Source organism: Rutidosis leptorrhynchoides, chromosome 8 (assembly GCF_046630445.1).
Source record: "Rutidosis leptorrhynchoides isolate AG116_Rl617_1_P2 chromosome 8, CSIRO_AGI_Rlap_v1, whole genome shotgun sequence".
Taxonomy (NCBI): Eukaryota; Viridiplantae; Streptophyta; class Magnoliopsida; order Asterales; family Asteraceae; genus Rutidosis; species Rutidosis leptorrhynchoides.
Genome location: NC_092340.1, coordinates 363812135 through 363823280, shown reverse-complemented (window position 1 = coordinate 363823280; position 11146 = coordinate 363812135).

Sequence of the window (11146 nt, the reverse complement as noted above, 5' to 3'; positions counted from 1 at the left end):
AAATCTGTGAAAGTGAGTTATAGTCCCACTTTTAAAATCTAATATTTTTGGGATGAGAATACATGCAGGTTTTATAAATGATTTACAAAATAGACACAAGTACGTGAAACTACATTCTATGGTTGAATTATCGAAATCGAATATGCCCCTTTTTATTAAGTCTGGTAATCTAAGAATTAGGGAACAGACACCCTAATTGACGCGAATCCTAAAGATAGATCTATTGGGCCTAACAAACCTCATCCAAAGTACCGGATGCTTTAGTACTTCGAAATTTATATCATATCCGAAGGGTGTCCCGGAATGATGGGGATATTCTTATATATGCATCTTGTTAATGTCGGTTACCAGGTGTTCACCATATGAATGATTTTTATCTCTATGTATGGGATGTGTATTGAAATATGAAATCTTGTGGTCTATTGTTACGATTTGATATATATAGGTTAAACCTATAACTCAACAACATTTTTGTTGACGTTTAAAGCATGTTTATTCTCAGGTGAATATTAAGAGCTTCCGCTGTAGCATACTAAAATAAGGACAAGATTTGGAGTCCATGTTTGTATGATATTGTGTAAAAACTGCATTCAAGAAACTGATTTCGATGTAACATATTTGTATTGTAAACCATTATGTAATGGTCGTGTGTAAACAGGATATTTTAGATTATCATTATTTGATAATCTACGTAAAGCTTTTTAAACCTTTATTTATGAAATAAAGGTTATGGTTTGTTTTAAAAATGAATGCAGTCTTTGAAAAACGTCTCATATAGAGGTCAAAACCTCGCAACGAAATCAATTAATATGGAACGTTTTTAATCAATAAGAACGGGACATTTCAGTTGGTATCCGAGCGTTGGTCTTAGAGAACCAGAAAATTTGCATTAGTGTGTCTTATCGAGTTTGTTAGGATGCATTAGTGAGTCTGGACTTCGACCGTGTTTTCTTTAAAAATGATTGCTTAACATTTTTGTTGGAAACTATATATTTTTAACATATGAATATTATGTGATATATTAATCTCTTAACGTGTTTGATATTATGTGATAGATGTCTACCTCTAGAACAAGTCCCATTGACTCACCTAATAATAATGAAGAGTCAAATGTAAATTGGAATGATTTGTGGACTGATTCACAAGTTCCCGAAGAGGAACCGGAAGAAGAGTCGGAACCGGAAGAAGAATCGGAACCGGAAGAAGAATCGGAACCGGATGAAGAAATAGAACCGGTGGGGGAAATAATAAAACGGTTAAGTAAAAGAAAATCCTCAACCAACCGACCAAAGTAAATTATGGTCAATGGTGTTTCCGCCAAGGAAGCAAAATATTGGGAGGATTACCAATTCTCCGATGAATCGGATTCCGACGAGAATTCCGATGATGTTATAGAAATTACCCCAACTGAATTTAAAAAGGCAAAAGAAAATAATAAGGGAAAGGGCATAAAAATAGAGAAATCTAATTCCAACCCCGATGAACTTTATATGTATCGTCAACGCCCGAAGTCCTTAAGTTGTAACAATGACCCGGGAACCTCTAAACCACCAGGTTTTTCTAAACCAATGTGGACAACGACGGCTCGTATTAGGAGAACATCATATATCCCTAGAAACTTGGCAAAACGAACCAAAACCGAAGAAGAAGAAACGAGCGAGTCGGAATAAGATAGTTGTATTCGTGTGGTGTAATATATGTAATATAGTGTTCTTATGCTTTATGATATATGTAAAAATTGCTTGTATTAATAAGTATTTTTTTATGAATCTAACTCTTGTATATTTTACAGTTTAAAAACATAAAATGGATAGACAACCCAATATTTTAAGAGACCTACCCGGAGACATGATTGATGAAATCTTGTCTAGAGTCGGCCAGAATTCTTCGGCACAACTATTTAAGGCGAGATCAGTTTGTAAGACATTCGAAGAACGTTCCAAGAATGTCTTGGTTTATAAGAGACTTTTGTTTGAAAGATGGGGGATATCACATTGGGAAACCCATAAGTTACGATGTGTTTACTTTGACGCATATATTACGGGGAACCCAAATGCTATTTTACGCAACGGGTTAAGAAATTATTTTGACTCAATCTATCCAAATATTGGACTTCGTGATTTAGAAAAAGCGGCTAACATGCAACATAAAGAAGCATGTTATGCTTACGGATTAGTAATGTTCGCTTCTCACCAAAGTGAGAACAAGAACATCGGGCTACAACTATTAAACAAAACGTTTCCACAAGTGACGGAGTCGGTAATTGGGGTAAGAAATGAGGTTTTTAGATTATTACGGGACTGTTGGACATTACGTAACCCTCGTCCCTTTGATGACGTTACAACACGATGTCTTATCAACGGCCATAACGGTTATGTTGCACAAGACCAAGGATGGGAAGTAGTCCTAGTAAAACCAGAATGCATGACTTGTTTCTGGACGTATGAATTACGTGTCTTTATTGCCTTTGCTGAACGACTTGTGTACTAGCTAGAATTGTCTTCACAACTATCTTGTATCAAAGTTATTGTGTGCTATATTTCATGCTTTATGTAAAATAAGCGGTATTGTAAGTTTGTAAAATATTGTATAAAAGTTTGAACGCGAAATATTATTATAATCAGTTTTTCATATAGAATTGTAGTAGTTGAATTGTATATTAGCTACTAAGTATGAACTTAACGGGTAGATACTACCCGAATTTAAACTTATAAAACGCTAATATGAAGAAAAAGCTTTTATAAATGAGTTCATATTATGCTACGAAATACTATTAACTACTCTTAATATTCTGTATGATTAACTTGTTCCATTTAACTATTTTGAAGGAAATGGCACCGACTACTCGACACACCGTGAATATGAATGAAGAGGAATTCCGTACTTTTCTAGCTTCAAACATAGCCGTAGTACAGGCTGCGCTACATACCAACAATAACCTTGGATCTAGCAGTACAGGAAATCGTGTAGGATGCACCTACAAAGAATTCACTGCCTGCAAACCTTTGGAATTTGATGGAACCAAAGGACCGATCGGATTGAAACGGTGGACCGAGAAGGTCGAATCGGTGTTTGCCATAAGTAAGTGTACTGAAGAGGACAAAGTAAAGTACGCTACGCATACCTTCACAGGTTCTGCGTTAACATGGTGGAATACCTATCTAGAGCAAGTGGGACAAGACGATGCGTACGCACTACCGTGGTCAGCATTCAAGCACTTGATGAACGAGAAGTACCGTCCCAGAACCGAGGTCAATAAGCTCAAGACAGAACTTAGAGGGTTACGAACCCAAGGATTTGATATTACCACGTACGAAAGACGATTCACAGAATTGTGCCTATTGTGTCCAGGAGCATTCGAAGATGAGGAAGAGAAGATCGACGCGTTTGTGAAAGGATTACCGGAAAGAATCCAAGAAGATATAAGTTCACACGAGCCCGCCTCCATACAACAGGCATGTAGAATGGCTCACAAACTAGTGAACCAGATTGAAGAAAGAATTAAAGAACAGACTGCTGAAGAGGCCAATGTGAAGCAAGTCAAAAGAAAGTGGGAGGAAAACGGTGATAAGAATCACCAATACAACAACAACAGCAATTACAACAATAATCGCAACAATTATCCCAACAATCACAACATCAATCGCAACTACAACAAACGGCCCAACAACAACAACAACAACAACAGCAACTACAACAATCATCCCAACAACAATAATAACCGCAACAACAACAACAATCAGAAGCAGCTATGCCAAAGGTGTGAAAAGTATCACTCGGGGTTCTGCACCAAATTTTGCAACAAGTGTAAAAGAAATGGTCATAGCGCGGCGAAGTGTGAGGTCTACGGACCAGGGGTTAATAGAACGAAAGGAACAAATGGTGTCGGAACGAGTAATGGCGGAGCAAGTAGTGTCGGAGCAAGTTATGCCAATGTAGTTTGTTATAAATGTGGAAAACCAGGCCACATTATTAGAAATTGCCCGAACCAGGAGAACACGAATGGACAAGGCCGTGGAAGAGTTTTCAATATTAATGCGGTAGAGGCACAGGAAGACCCGGAGCTTGTTACGGGTACGTTTCTTATTGACAATAAATCTGCTTACGTTTTATTTGATTCGGGTGCGGATAGAAGCTATATGAGTAGAGATTTTTGTGCTAAATTAAGTTGTCCATTGACGCCTTTGGATAGTAAATTTTTACTCGAATTAGCAAATGGTAAATTAATTTCAGCAGATAATATATGTCGGAATCGAGAAATTAAACTGGTTAGCGAAACATTTAAGATTGATTTGATACCAGTAGAGTTAGGGAGTTTTGATGTGATAATCGGTATGGACTGGTTGAAAGAAGTGAAAGCAGAGATCGTTTGTTACAAAAATGCAATTCGCATTATACGAGAAAAAGGAAAACCCTTAATGGTGTACGGAGAAAAGGGCAACACGAAGCTACATCTTATTAGTAATTTGAAGGCACAAAAACTAATAAGAAAAGGTTGCTATGCTGTTCTAGCACACGTAGAGAAAATACAAACTGAAGAAAAGAGCATCAATGATGTTCCCGTCGCAAAAGAATTTCCTGATGTATTTCCGAAAGAATTACCGGGATTACCCCCACATTGATCCATTGAATTTCAAATAGATCTTGTACCAGGAGCTGCACCAATAGCTCGTGCTCCTTACAGACTCGCACCAAGCGAGATGAAAGAACTGCAAAGCCAATTACAAGAACGTTTAGAGCGTGGTTTCATTCGACCAAGCACATCACCGTGGGGAGCTCCTGTTTTGTTTGTCAAGAAGAAAGATGGTACATTCAGGTTGTGTATCGACTACCGAGAGTTGAACAAACTTACCATCAAGAACCGCTACCCACTACCGAGAATCGAAGACTTATTTGATCAACTACAAGGCTCATCTATTTATTCAAAGATTGACTTACGTTCAGGGTATCATCAAATGCGGGTGAAAGAAGATGATATTCCAAAGACTGCTTTCAGAACACGTTACGGTCATTACGAGTTTATGGTCATGCCGTTTGGTTTAACTAATGCACCAGCTGTGTTCATGGACCTTATGAACCGAGTGTGTGGACCATACCTTGATAAGTTTGTCATTGTTTTCATTGATGACATACTTATTTACTCAAAGAATGACCAAGAACACGGTGAACATTTGAGAAAGGTGTTAGAAGTATTGAGGAAGGAAGAATTGTACGCTAAGTTTTCAAAGTGTGCATTTTGGTTGGAAGAAGTTCAATTCCTAGGTCACATAGTGAACAAAGAAGGTATTAAGGTGGATCCGGCAAAGATAGAAACTGTTGAAAAGTGGGAAACCCCGAAAACTCCGAAACACATACGCCAGTTTTTAGGACTAGCCGGTTACTACAGAAGGTTCATCCAAGACTTTTCCAGAATAGCAAAACCCTTGACTGCATTAACGCATAAAGGGAAGAAATTTGAATGGAATGATGAACAAGAGAAAGCGTTTCAGTTATTGAAGAAAAAGCTAACTACGGCACCTATATTGTCATTGCCTGAAGGGAATGATGATTTTGTGATTTATTGTGACGCATCAAAGCAAGGTCTCGGTTGTGTATTAATGCAACGAACGAAGGTGATTGCTTATGCGTCTAGACAATTGAAGATTCACGAACAAAATTATACGACGCATGATTTGGAATTAGGCGCGGTTGTTTTTGCATTAAAGACTTGGAGGCACTACTTATATGGGGTCAAAAGTATTATATATACCGACCACAAAAGTCTTCAACACATATTTAATCAGAAACAACTGAATATGAGGCAGCGTAGGTGGATTGAATTATTGAATGATTACGACTTTGAGATTCGTTACCACCCGGGGAAGGCAAATGTGGTAGCCGATGCCTTGAGCAGGAAGGACAGAGAACCCATTTGAGTAAAATCTATGAATATAATGATTCATAATAACCTTACTACTCAAATAAAGGAGGCGCAACAAGGAGTTTTAAAAGAGGGAAATTTAAAGGATGAAATACCCAAAGGATCGGAGAAGCATCTTAATATTCGGGCAGACGGAACCCGGTATAGGGCTGAAAGGATTTGGGTACCAAAATTTGGAGATATGAGAGAAATGGTACTTAGAGAAGCTCATAAAACCAGATACTTAATACATCCTGGAACGGGGAAGATGTACAAGGATCTCAAGAAACATTTTTGGTGGCCGGGTATGAAAGCCGATGTTGCTAAATACGTAAGAGAATGTTTGACGTGTTCTAAGGTCAAAGCTGAGCATCAGAAACCATCAGGTCTACTTCAATAACCCGAAATCCCGGAATGGAAATGGGAAAACATTACCATGGATTTCATCACTAAATTGCCAAGGACTGCAAGTGGTTTTAATACTATTTGGGTAATAGTTGACCGTCTCACCAAATCAGTACACTTCTTGCCAATAAGAGAAGATGACAGGATGGAGAAGTTAGCACGACTGTATTTGAAGGAAGTCATCTCCAGACATGGAATACCAATCTCTATTATCTCTGATAGGGATGGCAGATTTATTTCAAGATTCTGGCAGACATTACAGCAAGCATTAGGAACTCGTCTAGACATGAGTACTGCCTATCATCCACAAACTGATGGGCAGAGCGAAAGGACGATACAAACGCTTGAAGACATGCTACGAGCATGTGTTTTGATTTCGAAAACAGTTGGGATCGACATCTACCGTTAGCAGAATTTTCCTACAACAACAGCTACCATTCAAGCATTGAGATGGCGCCGTTTGAAGCACTTTATGGTAGAAAGTGCAGGTCTCTGATTTGTTGGAGTGAAGTGGGGGATAGACAGATTACGGGTCCGGAGATTATACAAGAAACTACCGAGAAGATCATCCAAATTCAACAACGGTTGAAAACCGCCCAAAGTCGACAAAAGAGCTACGCTGACATTAAAAGAAAAGATATAGAATTTGAAATTGGAGAGATGGTCATGCTTAAAGTTGTACCTTGGAAAGGCGTTGTTCGATTTGGTAAACGAGGGAAATTAAATCCAAGGTATATTGGACCATTCAAGATTATTGATCGTGTCGGACCAGTAGCTTACCGACTAGAGTTAACTCAACAACTCGCGGCTGTACATAACACTTTCCACGTCTCGAATTTAAAGAAATTTTTTGCTAAAGAAGATCTCACTATTCCGTTAGATGAAATCCAAATCAACGAAAAACTTCAATTCATCGAAGAACCCGTCGAAATAATGGATCGTGAGGTTAAAAGACTTAAGCAAAACAAGATACCAATTGTTAAGGTTCGATGGAATGCTCGTAGAGGACCCGAGTTCACCTGGGAGCGTGAAGATCAGATGAAGAAGAAATACCCGCATCTATTTCCAGAAGATTCGTCAACACCTTCAACAGCTTAAATTTTCGGGACAAAATTTATTTAACGAGTAGGTACTGTAGTGACCCGAACTTTTCCATGTTTATATATATTAATTGAGATTGATATTTACATGATTAAATGTTTCCAACATGTTAAGCAATCAAACTTGTTAAGACTTGATTAATTGAAATATGTTTCATATAGACAATTGACCACCCAAGTTGATCGGTGATTCACGGACGTTAAAACTTGTAAAAACTATATGATGACATATATATGGATATATATATATATATAGTTAACATGATACTATGATAAGAAAACATATCATAAAGTATATTAACAATGAACTACATATGTAAAAACAAGACTACTAACTTAATGATTTTTAAACGAGACATATATGTAACGATTATCGTTGTAAAGACATTTAATGTATATATATCATATTAAGAGATATTCATACATGATAATATCATGATAATATAATAATTTAAAATCTCATTTGATATTATAAACATTGGGTTAACAACATTTAACAAGATCGTTAACCTAAAGGTTTCAAAACAACACTTACATGTAACGACTAACGATGACTTAACGACTCAGTTAAAATGTATATACATGTAGTGTTTTAATATGTATTTATACACTTTTGAAAGACTTTAATACACTTATCAAAATACTTCTACTTAACAAAAATGCTTACAATTACATCCTCGTTCAGTTTCATCAACAATTCTACTCGTATGCACCCGTATTCGTACTCGTACAATACACAGCTTTTAGATGTATGTACTATTGGTATATACACTCCAATGATCAGCTCTTAGCAGCCCATGTGAGTCACCTAACACATGTGGGAACCATCATTTGACAACTAGCATGAAATATCTCATAAAATTACAAAAATATGAGTAATCATTCATGACTTATTTACATGAAAACAAAATTACATATCCTTTATATCTAATCCATACACCAACGACCAAAAACACCTACAAACACTTTCATTCTTCAATTTTCTTCATCTAATTGATCTCTCTCAAGTTCTATCTTCAAGTTCTAAGTGTTCTTCATAAATTCCAAAAGTTCTAGTTTCATAAAATCAAGAATACTTTCAAGTTTGCTAGCTCACTTCCAATCTTGTAAGGTGATCATCCAACCTCAAGAAATCTTTGTTTCTTACAGTAGGTTATCATTCTAATACAAGGTAATAATCATATTCAAACTTTGGTTCAATTTCTATAACTATAACAATCTTATTTCAAGTGATGATCTTACTTGAACTTGTTTTCGTGCCATGATTCTGCTTCAAGAACTTCGAGCCATCCAAGGATCCATTGAAGCTAGATCCATTTTTCTATTTTCTAGTAGGTTTATCCAAGGAACTTAAGGTAGTAATGATGTTCATAACATCATTCGATTCATACATATAAAGCTATCTTATTCGAAGGTTTAAACTTGTAATCACTAGAACATAGTTTAGTTAATTCTAAACTTGTTCGCAAATAAAAGTTAATCCTTCTAACTTGACTTTTAAAATCAACTAAACACATGTTCTATATCTATATGATATGCTAACTTAATGATTTAAAACCTGGAAACACGAAAAACACCGTAAAACCGGATTTACGCCGTCGTAGTAACACCGCGGGCTGTTTTGGGTTAGTTAATTAAAAACTATGATAAACTTTGATTTAAAAGTTGTTATTCTGAGAAAATGATTTTTATTATGAACATGAAACTATATCCAAAAATTATGGTTAAACTCAAAGTGGAAGTATGTTTTCTAAAATGGTCATCTAGACGTCGTTCTTTCGACTGAAATGACTACCTTTACAAAAACGACTTGTAACTTATTTTTCCGACTATAAACCTATACTTTTTCTGTTTAGATTCATAAAATAGAGTTCAATATGAAACCATAGCAATTTGATTCACTCAAAACGGATTTAAAATGAAGAAGTTATGGGTAAAACAAGATTGGATAATTTTTCTCATTTTAGCTACGTGAAAATTGGTAACAAATCTATTCCAACCATAACTTAATCAACTTGTATTGTATATTATGTAATCTTGAGATACCATAGACACATATACAATGTTTCGACCTATCATGTCGACACATCTATATATATTTCGGAACAACCATAGACACTCTATATGTGAATGTTGGAGTTAGCTATACAGGGTTGAGGTTGATTCCAAAATATATATAGTTTGAGTTGTGATCAATACTGAGATACGTATACACTGGGTCGTGGATTGATTCAAGATAATATTTATCGATTTATTTCTGTACATCTAACTGTGGACAACTAGTTATAGGTTACTAACGAGGACAGCTGACTTAATAAACTTAAAACATCAAAATATATTAAAAGTGTTGTAAATATATTTTGAACATACTTTAATATATATGTATATATTGTTATAGGTTCGTGAATCAAACAGTGGCCAAGTCTTACTTCCCGACGAAGTAAAAATCTGTGAAAGTGAGTTATAGTCCCACTTTTAAAATCTAATATTTTTGGGATGAGAATACATGCAGGTTTTATAAATGATTTACAAAATAGACACAAGTACGTGAAACTACATTCTATGGTTGAATTATCGAAATCGAATATGCCCCTTTTTATTAAGTCTGGTAATCTAAGAATTAGGGAACAGACACCCTAATTGACGCGAATCCTAAAGATAGATCTATTGAGCCTAACAAACCTCATCCAAAGTACCGGATGCTTTAGTACTTCGAAATTTATATCATATCCGAAGGGTGTCCCGGAATGATGGGGATATTCTTATATATGCATCTTGTTAATGTCGGTTACCAGGTGTTCACCATATGAATGATTTTTATCTCTATGTCTGGGATGTGTATTGAAATATGAAATCTTGTGGTCTATTGTTACGATTTGATATATATAGGTTAAACCTATAACTCACCAACATTTTTGTTGACGTTTAAAGCATGTTTATTCTCAGGTGAATATTAAGAGCTTCCGCTGTTGCATACTAAAATAAGGACAAGATTTGGAGTCCATGTTTGTATGATATTGTGTAAAAACTGCATTCAAGAAACTGATTTCGATGTAACATATTTGTATTGTAAACCATTATGTAATGGTCGTGTGTAAACAGGATATTTTAGATTATCATTATTTGATAATCTACGTAAAGCTTTTTAAACCTTTATTTATGAAATAAAGGTTATGGTTTGTTTTAAAAATGAATGCAGTCTTTGAAAAACGTCTCATATAGAGGTCAAAACCTCGCAACGAAATCAATTAATATGGAACGTTTTTAATCAATAAGAACGGGACATTTCACATATGAATCATATTAAGATATTGATACACTTGGTTAATTATGTTAAATGATAAGTAAATATATTATTAAGTGTATTAACAATGAAATACATATGTAAAAATAAGACTACTAACTTAATGATTTCGAAACGAGACATATGTAACGATATTTAACTGTATATACATCATAATAAGATATATTAAATATCATAATATCATGATAATATAACAATTTAACATCTCATTTGTTATAATAAACATTGGGTTAACAACATTTAACAAGATCGTTAACCTAAAGGTTTCAAAACAACACTTACATGTAACGACTAACGATGACTTAACGACTCAGTTAAAATGTATATACATGTAGTGTTTTAATATGTATTCATACACTTTTGAAAGACTTCAATACATTTATCAAAATACTTCTACTTAACAAAAATGCTTACAATTACATCCTCGTTCAGTTTCAT